The 22,156-nt window shown below is 39.3% G+C and overlaps 1 long non-coding RNA gene across 4 annotated transcripts in view; it reads right to left on the bottom strand.

Annotated features, from left to right (window-relative positions):
• LOC108589886 (uncharacterized) overlaps positions 1–22,156 on the bottom strand; it is a 269,914-nt gene that overhangs the window by 43,053 nt on the left and 204,705 nt on the right. Inside the window, exon 7 of one of the 4 annotated variants that reach the window (XR_008478835.2) lies at positions 16,628–17,681. The exons of the other annotated variants lie outside the window; for them this stretch is intronic. This is a non-coding gene — a long non-coding RNA (uncharacterized LOC108589886). Of the gene's footprint in view, positions 1–16,627; positions 17,682–22,156 lie in introns of those variants that run through there. 4 annotated transcript variants of the gene reach the window in all.

Consider the following 22,156-nt stretch of genomic DNA (forward strand, 5'->3'; position numbering starts at 1 on the left):
ACCTTCCTAGGCATATCCTTGGATATATACAACTTAAAGTCAAATGGGATACTTGATAATTCAGTGAAAACTACAAACCTGCATTCCAGCATCTCCACGTGCCATATCTTTTCTTTTTTAAGAAAATGAATTACACATTTGGTTAAGAATCTATCTATAACATCTCCAGACACCCATAATCTAGGGAGGCATGCCATTTAGTCTACCTGCTTTGAAGAAGACCCTAATTGCCTGAAATCACACAGCATCATCATCCGACTTTGGTTTCTTTAAGGATTACTGGTATTCTTGACTGCATTTTTGTGTTTCTTTGCTGCCTTTACACTAGAATTATGAGACTACCTAAAGCTCTGACAGCTAATGAAAAGCTATTGGCCATGTGTACAGTTGGGATGAGATCTTCATGTTCTCAATGTAATGGTCAAATCATAATGTTACAAAGCCACTGCCTGTCTTCAATGCCACTATATGTCTTCTTTAATGAACTATTCATCAGCACATTCAAGGGAAAACTCTCCATTTGCTGGATAACAATCACAAGGATATTTGTTGAAATCTGTAGCCTGCTGAGCTTCAAGGACAGGGATGCTATTCAGGATCATCTAGACAGAGTCTGTGGGTATCTCACGAATACACCTAAATCAATCTATACCCCATGAACAGGACATCCTATAAAGTCTGCTGCTGGCTTTCCAAACTCCAAGTACGAGATTTATGAATGACATAGTCAGATGGTAGTTGCTCAGTTCAGGCATTTGCCTATAAGAAAATGTGGAGGAATTCTTTTAACTCCAAGTTTTACAAAAATATCAAAATGACTAGTTGTGAATATGTAGTAGAAATACATAAGGCAAAATATATAGATAATTTTCCAGAGGATATACCTGACTACTATAGACAACTAACCATGATAAACAATGCAATTTTGTCATTAGTTCCCAGTGACTCCTAAGAAACTGATTAACAAAGGAAGTAATAATTCAGCTTGGAATGCAAGAAAAGCATAGTTTCTCAATGAAGTACTCACATTTCTTGTATGCTCCAACTTTCCCAGTTCTTTCCATTCACTTCTTCATATGCCTTCACTGTTCAGCTGTCCTAATACTCTGCCCCAGATGCTGCCTTCCTTGATGAAAGTCTTCCTGACGTTTTGCAAGAATGGGTATTAATGTTCATGTACTTTGTCTGGACTCAGAGCACTGTACCCTGTGTTTTAAGCATGTACTGTTGTCCTACAGGAATGCAAGGCATTTTCAAACTCCTTTTCCTAGGCAGGCCCTTGCTCACTGAGAACTGAAGACGGATATTCCCTGTAGATACACACACTCAGCAGGCATAAGCACATCTTATGTGCATATTAAGCTATGCGACATCTGGGGTGATGCCGTTAAATAATCCCAACTGATTTAGCAGCTCATCTCCACTATCAGGTGGTAATCATGGTTTCTAAACTCTAGGGAGGAGAGGTTGTTAGACCAAGGTGTATCTCAGGGAATACAGCTGAGGGGTTAGTGGAATAGAATATATAGCCTTAGGTCTCACGAGGTGACAACATAGAATTAAATCCTAAAGGAGCCATCTGTCCTTAAAAGATCAACTAGAAAATCTTTCTACTAGAGGGAAATGTCCTATTACCATCTTCCTGGACACCTGAGTTTGGGGGAAATTACTACTGTAAGAAATTACGGTCAAAATTTGGACAAAATGCACAGTATAAAAATCAAAAGACAAGGAAATTCATGAGTACAACAGAAGCAAATACAAAGTCATTCTACAACATCCCTCCAGAACCCTACAGGGAACACTAAGGGAAATAAAATACCCCCACTGAAAGTGAGCTCATACTAAAACATTTAAAGGTACATGAGGAAAGGGAACACTATAAGAAGTACAACTGGTGTCCAAAAATCCCCAGATGATTATGTAAGAGGACCTTTAAGTCTTTTTATTATATTTAACACAGATTAAAAAGAAAAAGGAATACACACTGTAACAAAAGAATAAGACTCTATATGACAAGAACAAGATTATTTGAAAATAAGTCAAATAACCTTCTAGAAATGAGAAAATATAGAAAGACAGTTATTGACAATGTAGTAATGGAGAGAAGACAACACTGGCTTGCCAGACAACCTTTCTGAAATGGGTAGAAACCAAACTGTCTTTGGAACTGACGACTTTTTTTTTTTTTTTAAAGACAGGTTCTCACTCTGTCATCAAGGCTGGAGTGCAGTGGCACAATCTCAGCTCACTGCAACCTGCACCTCCCAGATTCAAGCGATTCTCCTGCCTAAGCCTCCTGAGTAGCTGGAATTACAGGCACGTGCCACCACGCCAGGCTAATTTGTACATTTTTAATAGAGATGGGGTTTCAACCAGTTGGCCAGGCTGCTCTTGAACTCCTGACCTCAGGCGATCTATCATCTCGCCCTCCCAAAGTGCTGGAATTACAGGCGTGAGTCACTGCATGCCAGAACTGGAGACTTTCTTTATTACAATGTATTATGTAGTTAAAGTAACAGCTGACTTCCTCCTCTGCTATGCACTAGCTTCAGCATGGGACAACCTGAATAGCCAGGAAACCAGAAAGAGTTTACTTTTCTTCCAACCATTACTAAAGTACAATTTATTTCCTTCCACGGCCTCATTCATATTTTATGATATGGGGAACTGCACTCAAGGTTATGGAAGCATTTGGTTCATCTCCCTGGCACCTTTTTCAGAATCAGAGAATGAGGAAATCTAACTCTCAGAACCCCTGCAGCTTTTAGGAATCCAGATATGTTCATCTGTGCTGAAAACAGCCCTGACTCTCTTCATCTGTTCAGTGAAGTGTATTGGACACAGTTCCCATTTATTGTAACTAGAATTTATATTTATTTTACAATTCAACATTGATTTTGTGGTACGGTTTTCATTTGTATATGCCTTATGTACAATAAAGGATATTTGTAAATTAAGGGATGAGATAGCTTAAATGACTCATCAAGATTAAAGCTAAATAGCTACAGGTATAGTAATAGAATTGAAAAATACTTCTTGGACACTGGGGTATATTCTCTGAGAATTAGAGCTTCATTAGCAATAAATATTTTCATAAGCCACTAACAACTGAGTAGCTTTTTTTTTTTTTGAGTCTCACTTTGTCGCCCATGTTGGAATGCAGTGGTGCAATCTCAACTCACTGCAACCTCTGCCTCCCGGGTTCAAGCGATTCTCCTGCCTCAGCCTCCCAAGTAGCTGGAATAACAGGCATGTGCCACCACACCCGGCTAATTGTTTTGTATTTTTAGTAGAGACAGGGTTTCATCATGTTGGCCAGGCTGGTCTCAAACTCCTGACCTCAAGTGATCCACCTGCCTCAGCCTCCAAAAGTGTGGAGATTACAGGCGTGAGCCACCACACCCAGTATTAAATAGTATTTTATCTCAACAAGCATAAGTACCAGATATTCTAAATCTTCTGTGCTTTAAAAACAGTACTTCCAAATGTTTAGTTCCAATTGTCTCCTATTCTGCTAAAACATAACTTTCTGAAAATACATCCTAGACACTGGGTGTGTAGAAATGGTCTCTTTCACCTATTGTACCTTCACCCTGTTTAATCTCAAGTTAGCACAGGGAGTTAGAGAGAGTACAGCTTATGGCACAGGAGATAATATTCTTGCTGCTATATTTACAAGCATGAATGCAAATTTTGCTAGAAGGAAACTCCTGATGGGATTAATCATCCAAATTCCCATTAGAAAGGCTTTCTGGTGAAAGTAGGACAAGAATAGTAGTGACGGTCCCCTGAGGACTCAGGTGCCATTTCTAATGATGCGTTCTTCCATGCAAGAAGATACTTCTGACAAAACTGACAGAGTTGGCTGTGCTTATTTCCCTGTTTAAAAATAATGTAAAAAGAAGTGGTTGTGTTGTAACTGCATAAATTAATCAATCTGTAAAATTAAGTAAAACACAGAAATGTAATATGGGGTGGGGTTAATAAACACAAGATCAGAATAAGATTATACCATTTTTCTTCAGAGAAATTTGCCATTTTGAGACTACCGAGCCAGGAAAAAATTCAAACCCACTCACCTGCCATTCATTTCATATCTCGTGTATAAATATTTTAGGAAAAGGACTTGGGATCCAAGTATTGAGACAAAGGAAAGTTGCTTCCCAACACCCTATCTACCTGTATTCAAGAAAGAACACAACTGCCTAGACTTCCCACCACCCCCACCCTTTGCCAGAGACAGAACACAGAACACCTGAGGTCAATGAGAAGTTTAACTAACAGAGCTTCTCAAATCTTTCCTTCAAGTGCTCCTGACAGCAGCAAAGCCAAATGAACTTCCCTGGGGAACTGGAGAGAGAGACCATGGCAATCCTACCAGCAAGACATTTTTTTAAAGGAATTGAATGTTTTATAAAAATCGTGCTTTATTCAAGAAATTAATGCAAATTTTGCTTTCCAAGTCATTTTACAGCCATGTGAGCTTTAGTATGGTGAGGATGTTTTAAATTGCAAACCGTAGCTCTAGGATTGTTTATCCTATGGCTTTTTCTGGTACACTTCTTCACCCCTCTGAGGATAACCTACATGTCAGGCTGAGATGCGAGGTTAATGGATTTTAAAGTCTGCTGCCTTAATGTGACAACTCATAGTGTTGAAACTCGGTTTTGACAGCTTATGCAACTAGAGGGAAAAAAGCAAGCATTTTGCTAAAAATAGTAATTGGAGAGGAAGTGCCTGAGCAAGATAAATCAAAGATTTTCCTTCTGTGATCATTACATCTTTCACAAATCCTGAGCAGACATCACACCTTGTCTGTATCCCACATTGCACCATGTATCTAAGTTTCATCTCTCAACTGTGATTGATAAACTCATTAAAGGAAGGTACTGTGTCTCATAATTTTTTGAAGACCTTACTGTTAGCAAAACGGTTTTCCATGAATATATGGTTAATACAATTAAGGAATTATTTATGACAAGGATATTTTCTGTTTACTCCGCTACTCAGGAATTATGCAAGCAATACACAAGGGCCTTTGAATCAAAACCACTACTCTACCCCCAGGGAGCATATGAATCTTCAAGCTTGCAAAAATCACTCTGATCTTTTGCAAAAGTGTCTGGGAAGAAGGTGAATTTAGGAAGCAAGAGGGGAAAGGTGTAAAGTCAAACCTCTGTAAACCAATGTCTTTGTTTCAGATAATAAGGAAAAAAAATGACCAGAACATGCTACATTCCACTTTTTAAGTTCAACATTTGCCTGAAAAAAACAAAAATAGATTTTAATCATTCTCTATTGTGGTTTAATGCCCAGGTCCCTTTTTATATAAGAAAAAGTTAACTTTCAGTTCAAGAATACCCTCCTGCTTCCTGGATGCGGTTGTGAGACTTTAATTTCCCTAACCCTCCTGGGGAACAACACATGCCTCTGGACAGTGTTTCCTGGCATTTTTAGTGGTCAAAGAAGATTGATGACACCTGAAGTAGATTCAATACTCAAAAATTCCAGTCTATTTGTCTAAATTCAAACCAAATAAATTTCAATCTACTCTCAGCACAAATATTTCTTGGGAATACAAGAAGGCTCAGCGTTGATCTCTGCTACTGGCAAATTGGTTACTCAGCAGTGGCTGTAGCCAGGTCAGCCTTGATGAGTGGAAGTCCATGTTGCTGAGCCCGTGCATAACCTTCATCCCTGCCACCACGGACCCAGTAGGCCACGACAGGTGTGGCTGGGGAAAGTGGCTGAGTGGTGTCCACAGAATCCACAAAAATCCTATCCGCTTGATTTTTAAAATCCTCCTCTGCTGAGGTCACCCATTGGTGAGCACTCACATGAGATACAAATATATTCACAATTTTTGACAACTCAGAGAGGTCCATCCACATACCTCTTCTCCAAATTTCTTTGTCACCAATTTTCCAATCATGCTTCCTTCAAGTCCCTGACTATCCATCCAAACCATTGGCTACAGCCCATGACAGTATATAATAGCACATCTGGCCATTTCTCCTTCCATGCAAAGTGCACAAACAGGTGCACTGCCTGAAGTTCTGCCCACTGGGCAGATTTCCCTTCATCACTGTCCTTCAGGGATGTCTTAGAAAGGGGCTGTAGTGCTGCAGCTGTCCACTTTCTGGTGGTGCCTGCATATCGTGCAGAAACATCTGTAAACCAGGCCCTAGTCTTCTCTTCCTCTGTCAACTGATCATAGGGAACTCCCCATGAGGCCATCGGTGCAGGCTGGTGGAGAGAAGGCAGGGTGGCAGGAATGGAGACCATGGGCATTTGAGCCACTTCTTAGAACTCACTTGTGCCTTCAGGACCTGCTTGAGCCGGATCACGTATATATCACTTCCATTCAATAATGGAATGCTGCTGTGCACACCCAACTTTATGGATAGGTGGGCCAGAAAGTACCCAGTTCATGATAGGCAGTTCAGGTTGCATGGTGACTTGATGAGCCACAGTCAGATGTTCAGTTTCTACCAAAGCCCAGTAACAGCTGTTTCTCAACAGAGAGTAGTTATCTGCAGAAGATGGCAGGGCCTTGCTCCAAAATCCTGAGGTCTTCTCTATAATTCACCTATGGGGGCTGCCCAGTGCTCCAAACAGCATCCCTATCTGCCACTGCCACCTCAAGCACCATTGGATGTGCTGGGTCATATGGCCCAAGTGGCAGAGCAGCTTGCACAGCAGCCTGGACCTGTTGCAGAGCTTTCTCTTATTCTGGACCCCACTCAAAACTGGCAGCCTTTCAGATCACTTGATAAATGGGCCAGAATAACATAGCCAAATGAAGAATGTGTTGCCTCCAAAATCCAAATAGGTCCACTAGCATTGTGCCTCTTTCTTAGGTATTGGAGACCAAATGCAGCCATTTATGCTTTTCATTAGAAGGAATATCTTGACAGGTCCCACACAACTGGACCCCTAGAAATGTCACTGAGGTAGAAGATCTCTGAATTTTAGTTGTATTTATTTATTTGTTTTTAATTTGCTGTATTAGTTCATTCTCACACTGCTATGAAGAAATACCTGAAACTGGTTAATTTACAGAGAAAAGAGGTTTAATTGACTGGCACTTCCTCATAGCTGGGGAGGCCTCAAGAAACTTACAATCATGGCGAAAGACACCTCTTCACAGGGCGGCAAGAGAAAGAGAGTGCAAGCAGGGGAAATGCCAGATGCCTATAAAACCATCAGATCTCATGAGATTCACTCATTATCATGAGAACAGCAAGGAGGAACCCACCCCCATGATTCAATTACCTCCACCTGCAATTACAATGCAAAGTGAGATTTGGGTGGGGACACAGAGGCAAACCATATCAGAAAAGAAAAATATTTGTGTCCTTATGTCTCTGTTAAAGGTCGGGGAACAAAAGGAACAACAAACGAGCCAGATGTTTATCTTCTTATATGTTTTGTATGTAAATGTCAATTAAATCATTAATGTTACTCGCCTGGCCCCTATAGGCCATTGAGTTTTCACTCATTGCATTGAGAAGAACCATGTGCCTGCTTCAGAAGAGACCTCACTTGTACATTATTAAGAAATTTTGGAAAATACAAACCCTGATATGTCCAGTCAACTCAATCTTTATATATTATGATGGGATCAGAGATTTGGCAGGGGGTTATGATGAATTGAAGCAATGCAAGGCAGCTCTGCCATCTTTGACAAAAGAGCAAGTGGAAAGAGTAGCACTCCCCATCTCTAAATAGTCATAAAACCTTTGTGGCAGAGACCAACTGTGGCTGCCTGCACAGTCCCCACTCCCCTGATCATCAAACTGAACAAAAGCAAGATTCCAATGGAACCACAAAGAAGATGCATGTGTCTTCTCTCCTCCCAAGCATGAAGGCATTTCCAGCTTCCACCTAGAACATATAGAGCTGGAGAGCGCATTATTACCATTCCCATAATACATCTTTTTATAAAAGCCAGATCATGCACAAAATCATTAATCTCCTTGAACTCATCAGTTAAGATTGCAGGGCAAGCAATGAACCTGAATGTAAAGACAGATAGGTACTGAGGAAAGCAAAGATCACCTGGTGGCTATCAAGCAGACCATCCAAAGCAAAACTCCGTATTTGAAGAATTCAGAAGTAATTACACTTTCCTATTATCTAAAGCTGGTATTATCAGTACCAGTCTTCTTTCCCAAAAATGTAGAAGTAACTAGACTTTCTATACATTTCTGGAATGCATACATTTCAAAACTCATTGTGCAACCCTTGCTAACATCAAGTCACCAAAATGCCCAGAAATGTAATAATTTATCTTGACCTACGTGGTTAATATGGTCCAAATTACCCTTTGGATCCTGCTTTAAGGTCCGTAAATACCACTAAGGAAAAGTCCACCAGGTATGCTCAGTCGTCTCTTGCTGAAGTGCCCTGCTGCACTCTGCTGCAGTGTTCTTTCTATCTAATAAAACTTTCATTTTCAACTCTATACTGTTGTTAGTAAATTCTTCTTACTACTCATGAGCCAATCACTTTCTGTTGCCAGGTCTCTGACACCTTGCCCAGCATGTGCCTCCAAAGAGAGATGGCATATAAGCACTGGTTCAAGTATTACAGAACATGGAGCCAGGTGTTGTGGCTCACACCTGTAATCACAGCAATTTGGGAGGCCGAGGTAGGTCGATCACTTGACACCAGGAGTTTCAGACCAGCTTGGCCAACATAGTGAAACTCTGTCTCTATTAAAAACATAAAAATTAGTCAGGCATGGTGGGACATGCCTGTAATTCCAGCTACTCAAGAGGCCAAGGCAGGAGAATCACTTGAACCCAGGAGGCCAAGGTTGCAGTGAGCCAAGATCATGCCACTACACTCCGGCCTGGGGAACAGAGCAAGACTCTGTCTTTAAAAAAAAAAAAAGTATTAGCATGGGAGGTGGATAGTGCCTCTGTAAGAGTAGGTAAAAAGAATCAAGCGAATTTTTTAATGAATTCCTAAAAGCCAAGGGGCGGCTAAGCTAGCATAGAAGTTGGGGATCTCTGGGATTATGGACAGAGCGATTTGTACCACTCACAGACTCTTTCCATGGGCACCCACTGTGTGCTCATGAGAAAGATGGAAGCCCAGAGAGGGATGAGAGAAAGCCTCCTTTGGCCATGCAGGCTTGGCAGAGGGGAACAGTCACCACTGGGGGAAAAGCATGAGCCCCTCTCATACCCTCCTCCACTAAGGAACAAAAATTTTAATTTACTATGAGAACACTGGCAAACCAGTCACTCGAGGGCAGTGGGGAAGAGGAAAAAGACAATAATCCTCTATCATTGAGGAAGGCACAGAAAGCCATCTGGACTGAGACCATCTGAGGTTTCCTGTGGCTCAGAGAAGGGCAGGGCCACTGAGAGTACACAGCTCCCCATCCAGAGAAGCTGGGATACATGGCCCATTGGACCAGGAAAACAAAACAAAACCCACACTCGTCCAAACCACCAGAATAGCAAGCACCGTGTAAGAGGCAATCACCATCTGCCACTGGGGAGAGGGGCACAAAAACAATGACACAAAAACAATGAGAGGCCCTCTTGGAAATGCAGACACATAAGAAAAGGCCGAGGCTAAGAGTGGAGCAGTAACATTCAGAAACAATCTCCAGCAAACTTGCCTCAACCCTGAGCAAAGGATAATGCTGGAGAAGTTTGAAGCCTTTGATCCACTGAATTTACGCCATAGCAAAAACTACAAACAAGCAACTCCAACAAATTTAGTGAGTCTCCTGACTACATCAATTCAACCCATACTGATGGGCCAGTATTAGAAAAAGTGTGGCATTTCCAGGCATAAATATTATTTATCTCAGCTCCTATTTCTCTATACATGATGTCCAGGGTTTAATAAAAAATTATGGGGTACACCAAAATCAAGAAAATACCAACCCATGATCAAGAAAAAAAAAGCAATCAACACAACCAGACTGAGAGATGACCATGTATTGGACTGATGGAGCCATTAGACAAAAAATAACTGAATAGTGTTAAAGGAACCAGTGGAATACGAGAAAAACATGCATGAAGAGATGGAGAATTTTGGCAGGGATATACCAAAAACCCGTATGGAAATGCTAAAAAAAGAAATTCTTTTTAAACCATGGTGACAAAAAGAACACCTTCAACTATATCAATTAGCATGCTCAACACAGCCAAGGCAAGAATTTATGAAATGAAAAATAGGTCAATAGAAAGTACCCAAACTGTACATATTAAGACAAAGAGGAGTGGAGAAAAAAATCAGAACAGGACAGAACCAAGGATCAAAGAGTTGTAAGAAAATATCAAATAATCAACCAAGGATTATTAAAATCCTAGAACAAGAAGAGAGGCAAGACATAGAAAAACAACTATTTGAGGAGATAGAGCCTGACAATTTTCAAAAAACAGAAAAATTTAAAAACCACAGTTCCAATATATTCAGAGAACCTTAAGCATGTTAACAGCATGCACATGCACACACTGCACATGCACCAAAACACATAATAGACAAGTTGTAAAAACTAAAAACAAGTGGAAAATTTTAAAGGCAACCAGAGTGAAATTCAAAAGATGTGTTATGTCATTATGCAAAGGAATAAAGATGAGAATTATAACAGACTTCTCATCAGAAACTAAGTAAACCAGAATATGCTGGAGTGACATCCTTAAAATGCTAAAATGAAAAAAAGAAAAACTGCCAACCCACATTATATACCCAGAGAAAACAGGTTTCAAAATGAAATAAGTAAAAATCACCAGATGTCAAAAATCAAGAAAGTTCATTAGCAGTCACCCCACACTACAAAAAACACAAAAGGAAGTTCTTCACTTAAAAACAGTATGATAACAGAAATGTTGTTCTAAACAAAATAATAAAGATTTCTGGAATGAACATATTAAGATAAATATAAGCGATTTTTTTCTTTTTTTTCTTTTTTTTTTTTTTGAGACAAAGTCTGACTCTGTTGCCCAAGCTGAACTACAGTGGCATGAACTTGGCTCCCAGCAACCTCCACCGCTGAGGTTCAAGCAATTCTCCTGCCTCAGCCTCCCAAGTAGCTGGGACTACAGGCACATTCACCATGCCCAGCTAATTTTTGTATTTTTATTAGAGACCAGGTTTCACTGTGTTGGCCAGGCTGGTCTCAAACTCCTGGCCTCATGATCTGCCCACCTCGGCCTTCCAACATGCTGGGATTACAGGTATGAGACACCACGCCTGGCCCAATTTTTTCCTGTTTTTAATTGCTCTAAAAGACAACTGATTTTTTTTTGGTCTATTATCTTTTAAGTCCATAATTTGTTTTCTTTTTTTATTATTATTGTACTTTAGGTTCTGGGGCACATATGCAGATCATGCAGGATTGTTGCATAGGTACATACCTGCAAGGTGGTTTACCACCTTCATCCCCGTCACCTATATCTGGTATTTCTCCCCACATTATCCCTCCCCACCCTCCCCACTCCCTGCTATCCCTCCCTAGCCCCACCAGCTGACCACAGTGTGTGATGTTCCCCTCCCTGTGTCCACGTGTTCTCATTGTTCAACATCTGCCCATGAGTGAGAACATGCCATGTTTTGTTTTCTGTTCTTGTGTCACTTTGCTGAGAATGATGGTTTCCAAATTAATCCATGTCCCTATGAAGGACACGAACTCATCGTTTTTTTATGGCTGCATAGTATTCCATGGTGTATATATGCCACATTTTCTTTATCCAGTCTATCGTTGATGGACATTTGGGTTAGTTCCAAGTCTTCGCTATTGTAAACAGTGCTACTATGAACATACGTGTGCATGTGTCTTTATGATAAACAATTTATAATTCTTTGAGTAAATACCCAGTAATGGGATTGCTGGGTTGAATGGAATTTCTATTTCTAGGTCCTTGAGGAAGTGCCACACTGTCTTCCACAATGGTTGCACTAATTTACAGTCCCACCAACAGTGTAAAAGTGTTCCTATTTCTCCACATCCTCTCCAGCATCTGTTGTCTCCAGATTTTTTGATGATCGTCATTCTAAATGGCATGAGATGGTATCTCAATGTGGTTTTGATATGCATTTCTTTAATGACCAGTGATGATGAGCATTTTTTCATATGTTTGTTGGCCTCATATATGTCTTCTTGTGAAAAGTGTCTGTTCATGTCCTTTGCCCACTTTTGAATGGGTTCATTTGTTTTTTTCTTGTAAATCTGTTTTAGTTCTTTGTAGATTCTGAATATTAGCCCTTTGTCAGATGGATAGATTGCAAAAATTTTTTCCCATTCTGTTGGTTGTTGGTTTGTTCTAGTGATTGTTTCTTTTGCTGTATAGAAGCTCTGGAGTTTAATTAGATCCCATTTATCTATTTTGGCTTTTGTTGCTAGTGCTTTTGGTGTTTTAGCCATGAAATCCTTGCCTATGCCTATGCCCTGAATGGTTTTGCCTAGGTTTTCTTCCAGGGTTTTTATGGTGTTGGGTCTTATGTTTAGATCTTTAATCCATCTGGAGTTAATTTTAGTGTAAGGTGTCAGAAAGTGTTCCAATTTCTGCTTTGTGCACATCGCTAGCCAGTTTCCCAACACCATTTATTGAACAGAAAGTCCCTTCCCCATTGCCTGTTTTAAGACAACTGATTTCTAAATCAAAAATAGATACAATGTATTATATGTTTGTGATACCTGTAAAGGTAAAATATATTCCAATAACAGCATAAAGGATGAGAGGGAGGAAGGTAGTATACTGTTGCTGGGTCTTTATGCCACTTATGTTGGTATAACATTATTTGTCCTTGGACTGTAATGAATTAAAGAGATGTGTTGTAAACCATCAGACAGCCAGTAAAATATTAAGAGGAATCAATAATAAGGCAATAGCGGAGATAAAATTCAATCATAAAAATAATAATCAAAGCCAATAAGAATATAATAGATATACCATGAATTAAGGAGAAACTGGGGTTTCCTACATGGCTAATACTATTTCTTTTTCTTTCTCTCTCTCTTTTTTTTTTTTTTTTTTTTTTGAGGCGGAGTCTTGCTCTGTCACCAGGCTGGTGAGCAATAGCATGATCTTGGCTTACTGCAACCTCCGACTCCTGGATTCAAGTGATTCTCCTGCCTCAGCCTCCGAGTAGCTGGGACTACAGGCATGCACCACCACACCTGGCTAATTTTTGTGTTTTTAGTAGAGACAGGGTTTCACCATATTGGTCAGGCTGGTCTTGAACTCCTGACCTCATGAGCTGCCCACCTCAGCCTCCCAAAGTGCTGTGATTACAGGTGTGAGCCACTGCGCCCAGTTACCTAATACTATTTCTTAAAATTTTAAACACATTAGAAACTCAGGATCCAGGCTAGGCTCTATCTTACTATCAAGTCACCAATAAAATGTAAAACTAACCACCTATCTTTTAAACATTAAGTTGAAACTATTGGAACAAACACTAATTACACAGACATGCTTGAAGATTTGAAAGAATAATCTGTGATACAAAGTAACTTCTCTTTAAAGAACAAACCCTCTAATCAATGGGCTCACATTATCTCTCTAGCAGCTTAAGCTATTGATTGCAATTCAGTTTCACACTCACTCACTCACGACCCACATTTTAAATGCTTCTTTCTCTTTGACCTTTAATTGCTGACGGAAAACTTCTCTAGAAAAGCTTAGTGAAAGCAATTTCATTTCATTTCATTTTAGTCTCTGAACAGAAGTCAAATGGATCAGCACAAAAACACATAATCAGTCTGGTTCATTAGCATGACTTGAATGTTCCCAAAGAGATTAAATCAGTCCTCCGTGTTCCAAAATTAAGCTTTAAGGAAACCTGCAGTAACAGTCCCCATGATAAAAACAAAATTTTAAATTATTACAATTCGTCTGTAGGTTTAAAGACCAAGATTTAGTCATAATTCCTCCTCTTATAAAAAGAATGGGCCATTACTATCTCTCCCCACCTCCTGGTTCCCGAGATGGTCTGTGTCACTAGTTACTATATGTAACACACTCATGTTTGGGATCACATTTCTTGGCCTCCAGAGATATTTATCGCTCTTTCTGTGTGATTCTGCTTTTAGAATTAGTTATATAAATCTAAACGATATCTCATAAAATTATTTCTGTTATAGTTGTGATAAATTGAAGCAACCAAGGAACAGATCACAATAAAGTTAGTGGAAGAACAAAAAAACATATTTAATTTCCAAAGCATATTTCAATTAGGACACAGCCATAAAGATGCCAGCTTCAAATATTCATCTGGTACTTAGATTTTCATTCTCCAGCAGGCCCATTCTGAAACCCAGCATGCCACAGAATTAATATTCCATTTGGAGACTTCTGAATTTTCAGTTAACCTATCAGCAAATATTTATGTTATGACTGTGTTGCTGCAAACATTCTAGGTGGAGAAGACTTTGTGAATATGACAAGGTGTGGATACATCCCATACCACACTTCCTTCCTGCTTCAAATACCAAACATTTAGGCTTAGCTATGTATGAAACTACCAATATCGGATTTGCTTTGACCTGTGACAATGGGAATTTCATAAGATTCCATCTAATAGTTTTATGACCTGGACAAGTAGCATAACATCCTTCCTCTTGTTTCCTCACCTCTAAAGCTAATTTCTTGATTTTCAGGATCACTTCTGAGATTTCTTCAGGTCATAAAAATATCTGTAACAAGATCCTGGAAAATCCCACAAAAGGTAAAGACATCGACCCGAGAAGTTTATGGTTTACTCTGGAGAAGCAAAGGAGGTACAAATGAAAATCCAAAATACCACAGATCTTGTCAGAGAGTAAAGTCTCCTAAAGTGATTTTTTAAAAGATTTCTTACTGAATTCAGGATCAGAATTTTTGGTCAGAAAAAGATGAGGACATCTTGGAATGTATCTCAGCCTAATATGGCAATTTCTGTTAAGATAAATGAAGCCACTTCACCATCATCTCTATTTTGGTTATCTACTTTGAGTGAGAAGTATCCAGGATCACTTTTCAAAGCCATACTGTCTGGCTACCATGTGCCAGTGTAAATAGTTAAGATTGTCAGTGACACTTACATAATCAAGAGTTATATGCTTTAGCTATAAATCTCCTGTTTTCTTAACAACCACAAAATACACTTTTCCCAGACCTGCCTAAACAATCTACTTTTTTGATAATTCCAAAACTGCAGAACACATGTGCCCAGGATTTGTTTATCCTTATATCACTTTTTCAAAACCAGGTAATAGTTTGTCTTAGCAGAGCAGCTGGGTTACTTCACCCCATTCCCATTTCTCATTTTCCTTTTCTTGTGAGCCACCCGTGTCTATAGCATCCCTAGCATCTTGTAGATTCTTGCAGCAAGTTCCTGAGATCACTGGGAGGAGGCCAGCCATTTCTACCTACCAACCATGTAGGTGCTAGAAACAGATTCACCAGATTGAATTTCCTCACTAAGAAGAAAAAAAGGATAAGTAATCTGTGTATGGGCTCACTTTCAAGGGTAAGAAGCTGAGGAATACAATTTCATTGATGCTTCACAAAAGAATGGGCAAAAGGAGTACTGAGATTCACAGATGAGCTTTAATTAAATATTCATCCCTTTTTCTTTTTGTTGTTGTTGTTGTTGTTTTGGTTTGCTTTGCATTTTCTTTTCTTTCTTTTCTTTTTAAACAGGGTGTCTCGCTCTGTTGCTCAGGCTAGAGTGCAGTGGTGTGATCTTACTGCAGCCTCACCTCTCAGGCTCAAGTGGCCCTCCCACCTCACCCTTCCAAGTAGCCAGCTACAAAAGTACAGCTCCCAAGTAGCACTACAGGTGTGTGCCACCATGCAAGGCTAATTTTTATATTTTTAGTAGAGGCAGGGTTTTGCCATGTTGCCCAGGCTGGTCTCAAACTCCTGGACTCAGGTGATCTGCCCTCAGCCTCCCAAAGTGCTGGGATTACAGGGGTGAGCCACCTCACCCAGCCAGGAATTTTCAATGTCTAGAAAAGTATATTAGTGATTAACTGCTAAAACACATTTGCTTAAGGGACCTGATTCCAGTTAAAAGTAATTTCACCCAATTCAAGAAATATGATTATTTTCCATATAACTTAGGACATGAAAAATCTGGGAACATACTGAAGTACTCTGAGGGTGGCAAGTTAAATTACCTGGGAGGTAACTTACTTTAAAAATACTTCAATGCAGCCATCAAAAACGATGAGTACATGTCCTTTGTAGGGATATGGATGAACCTGGAAACCATCATTCTCAGCAAACTGACACAAGAACAGAAAATCAAACACCGCATGTTCTCACTCATAGGTGGGTGTTGAACAATGAGAACACGTGGACACAGGGAGGGGAGCATCACACACCGAGGTCTGTTGGGGGGAAATAGGGGAGGGAACAGCAGGGGGTGGGGAGTTGGGGAGAGATAGCATGGGGAGAAATGCCAGATATAGGTGAAGGGGAGGAAGGCAACAAATCACACTGCCACGTATGTACCTATGCAACAATCTTGCACATTCTTCACATGTACCCCAAAACCTAAAAAGCAATAAAATTAAAAAAAAAAAATTCAGTATAAAACAGCACAACATATGTGTGCAAAGTGTCCCTTAATCCACACACTAAAGCATATTCAGGAATCCACACACTTAGCATATTCAGGAACTGTCCCTTAATCCATACACTTAGCATATTCAGGAATTGACGCTTCAAAGGTAGTTTAGGGGCGTTTCAAATATTGTTATTGAAATGGACACCAGAAGGCATATAAATTAAAGGCATGAGTGTTGTTTGATATGTGCAGTTGGGTACACAGAGTATGAGAATCAGCCAACTGGGCAGATGAATTGCCCCAGAGTGGCCCAGGACGGCCACCTCGTGATGATTCCATCACCCCACATTAACAAGAACCCTGTAGTGGTCTGTCTTTAGAGCATCATTGTGTAAAAACCATATGCGATTACAGTGCAAAGAGCAGACACATAAACATTTAGAAAAGTACAAAGGGAAGCATTAAAAAGATTGTTTTATTAGCTGACACCAGGCAGTAGAGCAGAAAAGGGAAAGGAAAAGGAATGCTGTTTTTTCATTACTTAGAGTAGAAAAACAGTAGATTATATATTTAAAAAGAAGAGATTAAGTATATTCTATCAAGAGAACCATTAAAAAATATATATCACTTCTAAGATATCAGAACTATACCCTGGAAGCAAAGCACACAGACCCGATAGTGAAAAAACAACTATTTAAACAGAAAATACAAAGTAATTCAAGAGAACAGAAACAATAGTGATTAATAAGTATAAAAGTACTAAACACACACTTAAAACCAAGCCCTCTACAATGAACAGTTTCAGTAACCTGCAAATGCTGTAGAACTACAGCCCCACACTTGGTGGCTTAACACAATAATTCATTATTATTTCTTACAGATCTGTCAGAAGACCAGGTTCTTCTGGGAACTTCCTGGGGTCTCTCATGAGGTTTCAGTCAAATGGTGGCTAGAGCTGTGGGCATCTGAAGGCCCAACTGGGCTGAACTTGCAGAGTAACTTCTTCCCCCACATCTGGTGTCTCAACCAAGAAGGCTGGAATACCTAGGGGTTGGTCAGGCATCCCTCCCTCTCTGAGAAGCGTACTGAGCTTGGGATTCTCCACAACATGGCCGTCTCAGAATAGTCCATCTTTTTATGTGGGAGTTGGCTTCCTGGAAGTGAGCAAAGGGACCCAGATGAAAGCTGCAGACCTCTTAGGATCTCACTTTGGAAGTCTTGCGGCATCACTACCCCCTATGTCCTAACAGACTAAAGCAAGTCCAGGGCCAGCCCAAGATCAAAGGGAAGGGTCAATACTAGGGGAACATTCTGGGGGGATGGTTCATGAGAGACCCACTAGTGACGCTAGTGACATGATACACATAATCGATGTGTTTCAGAAAGGTTACAAATAAAATGATCAAGATGCCAGCCATGTGTCAACAAAAAGCAGAACCTGCCCTCTAAACTAGGAACTGGGCAGAATTTGGCAAAATCGTGTACACAAAACAAAGAAGGGCATGCTATAATGCCAAAAGCTTCAGGTCTTAGGAAATATGTAATCATTATAAATGCCAATATACCAAAAAAAACCTTCAAAAAATAAAAATTACAGGAAATAAAAACATACTAGGAGTCAGAGATAATGATTTATTTCTCTCACCCTATGAAAGAGCAACTACAGTATGCATTTTTAAGGACCGCATTAACATGATTAAAAGGTACCTGACATAAAACTTAGCAACCTAAAAATGAAAAACACCATCTTTTCAACCGCTTGTGGGACAATCACAAAAAGTGACCACAAACTGGGGTATAAATGAAACCTCAATTTATTTCTAAAAACAGAACTAACACAGAAAACATTCTATGATCAAAATGTGAATAAAGTCAGAATAACAAAATCAAAAATTGAAAAGGCCTTTGGGAGCTAAAAATTTGCAAACAACTTGTCTTTGGTCACATAGGATAGGAAATTCAGAATGAAAATGTGGAATGTCTAGAAAACAAAATGAAATCATTATTTATCAGGCCCACAACCTAAAGTAATGTCACAAGAAAATTTATATTCTTAAATATGTGTTATTTTTAAACATTTATTCTTCAGAAAAAAAATGAAAACAGATCATTTAAACATCATTTTCAAACACTCAGAAAGAGTATAATAAAAGAAGCAAAACAAATATCAGAAGGAATTACTAAAGAGAAGCAAATGAGTTATAAACACATAAAAAGAACTAATAAATTCAAAAGCTATTTATGGAAAAAACATTGGAAAAGATAAACTACTTATTTCATTTTAAAAGGATACTATATAAACCAAAAGAAAGAAAGAATAATGAGGACAATCATACATTTAAAGGAAGTAAAAAGAAGCATAAAATTTCATATTTCTTACCCCAACGTAAATGAATTTTAAAACTTGGAACAAATAATTTCTAGAAAAATATATATGTCAAAATGGACAAAAGGAAAGACAGAAAATCAGATCATTTAAATGGAAGTAATATAGAAAATAGAGCTATTTACCAAACAAACAAACAAAAACAGGCAGAAGATTTCACAGACAAATTCTCCCAAACCTTTAAAGAACAGATAAGTTCACCATAAATACAACTTTTATTTGTCACTTAGGGAAAATCCAAAATTATTTAAATTGTTGCTGGGCATAGAAAAAGAAGGAAGACTTCAAAATTCTTTTTATTAAGTTAATACAATAGTGATACCAAATGTGGCAAAGACAGTAAATTTTATAACATATAAATAGTGATGCAAAAATTCCACATGAAGTATCTCTATCACAATCCAGCAGCAGGTTAATGAAACAATACAACATAATCAATCATATTTTCTCCCAAGAAAAAAAGGATAGTTAAACATTAACTCAGTAATAGGCATATATTTTATCATATTATGGGCCTGAGTGGAAAAAGCAAATAGCCATTTTTATAGACACTAAAAAGGGCATATTTCCAAGTTCAAATATCATTCTTTATAAGAACCCAATAAAGTAGAAATAAAAGGAGATTCCTTAACTTGATAGAATAAAATAAATTTAGCCAAAATATTAATGGTTAGGAAGAATAAACATCCACCACTGTCATCACCATTGTATAATATTGTACTGGAGGAATCAGCCAATTCAATGATAGAAGAGAAAAAATGCAAGGCATAAAATTAAAGGATAAACGTAAAAATCACCCTGTTTGCAGATGATGTGATTGTTTACCAAGAAGTCTGAAAATCAACTGAGAAATTACGAGGCAGGAAAAGAGAAACTAGTAACACAATAGAGCACAAACTAATATTCAGAAATCGATAGCTTTCAGATATGTACAAAGACAACAACTTAGGAAAACCACTGGCTGCAACGATGATAGGACAGCAATAAAAGGTAAAATATGTAGGAACACACAAGGAATGTGAGCACCTATTAATAGGAGACTTTAAAACTCCCTTGGCACAGGCTTGAACAAATAGAAATGCACACTGTGTTCTTGGCTAGAAAGACATAATGTTATAAAGATGTCACTTTACCCTATCTTGTTTACTAATTTAACATTTCAATAGAAATACGAGCTTTGTGGGCTGTGGGGAGGGATGGAGCGGTAGAGAGCTGATTTTGATATTTATGTGGAAAAACAGAACAGCTGGGAAACCTTAAACCAGGAAAACAAGGAGAGAGTCCAGGCCCTAACAGATATTCAAATATATTATGCAGCCTCAAAAATGAAAACAAATTTGCACTGGCTCATCAACAGACTGATTAATGGGATTAAATAGAAAGTCCAAACATAGACTCAATACATAAATGGATTGAGTATACGATAAAAGTGGCATCTCTAATTAATAGGGAAAAATGGGTTATCCCATAAACAATGGTGAGACATTGGTTAGGCATGAGGTCTTGGACCTATACTTCACACTAGCATGCTATAGGATGGCTTCTAATTAGATCAGAGATTTAAGCCTAAAAAACTAAGCCATAAGAATGCTAGAAGACTGTAATCCCAGCTACTTAGGAGGCTGAGGCAGGAGAACTGCCTGAACCCAGGAGGTGGAGGTTGCAGTGAGCCAAGATCGCGCCATTGCACTCCAGCCTGGGCAACAAGAGCGAAACTCCGTCTCAAAAAAAAAAAAAAAGAATGCTAGAAGAAAACACGACTAAATGTCTTCAGAACCTTGGAGTAGAGGATGCCTCTTCATTCTGATGCAAAATCAAGTTGACCTAACAGAAAACAAAAATTGTCAACTTTACCTGTACAAAGCTAAAACCCTCTTGACGACAAAACCACAGCAAGCAAATCCAAACGACGAAGGCCAAACTGAAAACAGTCTTGCAACTCTCTATCATAGGTAAAGGCTAGTCTAATATATAAGAGTACTACCCATCAATATGGAAAGCAATAAACACAAAAACCCAAGGCTAGCTCAACATTTTAAAGCAGATTCAGCCTCCTGAATGAAAAGAAAATGCAAATTAAAACTGCTCCTTCGAAAGCCAGCCTTAGACTTAACTCATAAACCTCAGAACCAACTGGCATCCCGAACACTCTCTTGTCACATTGCAAAAACTCACTCCCAGCCTCTGGAATTGCTGCACTCCCTCCTTTATTATTTAATTTTATTTATTTATTAATTTATGTTTTGAGATAGAATCTCGTTCTGTAACCCAGAATGAGTGCAGTGGTGGGATCTCGGCTTGCTGCAACCTCCACCTCCCAGGTTCAGGCGATTCTCCTGCCTCAGCCTCCCAAGTAGCTGGGACTACAGGTGCCCTCCACCATGCCTGGCTAATTTTTGTACTTTTAGTAGAGATGGGGTTTCACCACGTTGGCCAAGCTGGTCTCAAACTCCTGAGCGCAAGTGATCTGCCTGCCTCGGCTTCCCAAAGTGTTGGGATTACAGGTGTGAGCCACTGTGCCTGGCCTATTTAGGTATTTACTTATTTTTTGCATTCTGCTTGCTTACAAGGCTAAAATCTAAATATACAGGTTTTTGACGAGCTCAGCCTTCTAAACATTCTGTGAAAGGCTCAGATGGGAAAGGTACCACCTCTGTTGCCCTTTGCTCTTCCTCTTTTTTTGGACTTGTCATGGCTTTAATGAGTTTACTCAATTACTGTGTTTTCAGTCCTCCATTTTACCCTTCCAAAGGGCTTTGGGAAATACCCGAATTAATTTTGCTCTATTAATCTCTGCTTTCCCAATTTCCTTCCCCCAGACAACTTTCTATTTTGTTTCTACCTCCACTGGCTGCACACCTTTGGAAATAAGAAATGCTGAGTAATTTAAATTCTCTGCCTCTTGTTCCACCATTGGGGCCTTTTATTTCAACAGACGATCCCCATCATGAAGTGGAGAAGGGCCTCTTCCATTATAACCCATTATTTGTTATAAATGTACATTTGCCCTTTCTCTTCCATAGCTGATCTTCCCCATCTGTCCCCATGGGCAAATATCCTTTCCCTATGGGGACATAGACATCTCATGGAATCATGGGCCAGTGCTGGGGTTGACCACCACATCTCATCAGAAAGTGCAAGCACACCTCTGGGACCTCACAGGGTCCTCTACTAGAAGCCTCATTGACATTGCAGTGGGGCAGAAATTGATCCACTCTCCTCCCCCAGACTGTCCTGGATTTT

Source organism: Callithrix jacchus, chromosome X, assembly GCF_049354715.1.
Source record: "Callithrix jacchus isolate 240 chromosome X, calJac240_pri, whole genome shotgun sequence".
NCBI classification, from domain to species: domain Eukaryota; kingdom Metazoa; phylum Chordata; class Mammalia; order Primates; family Cebidae; genus Callithrix; species Callithrix jacchus.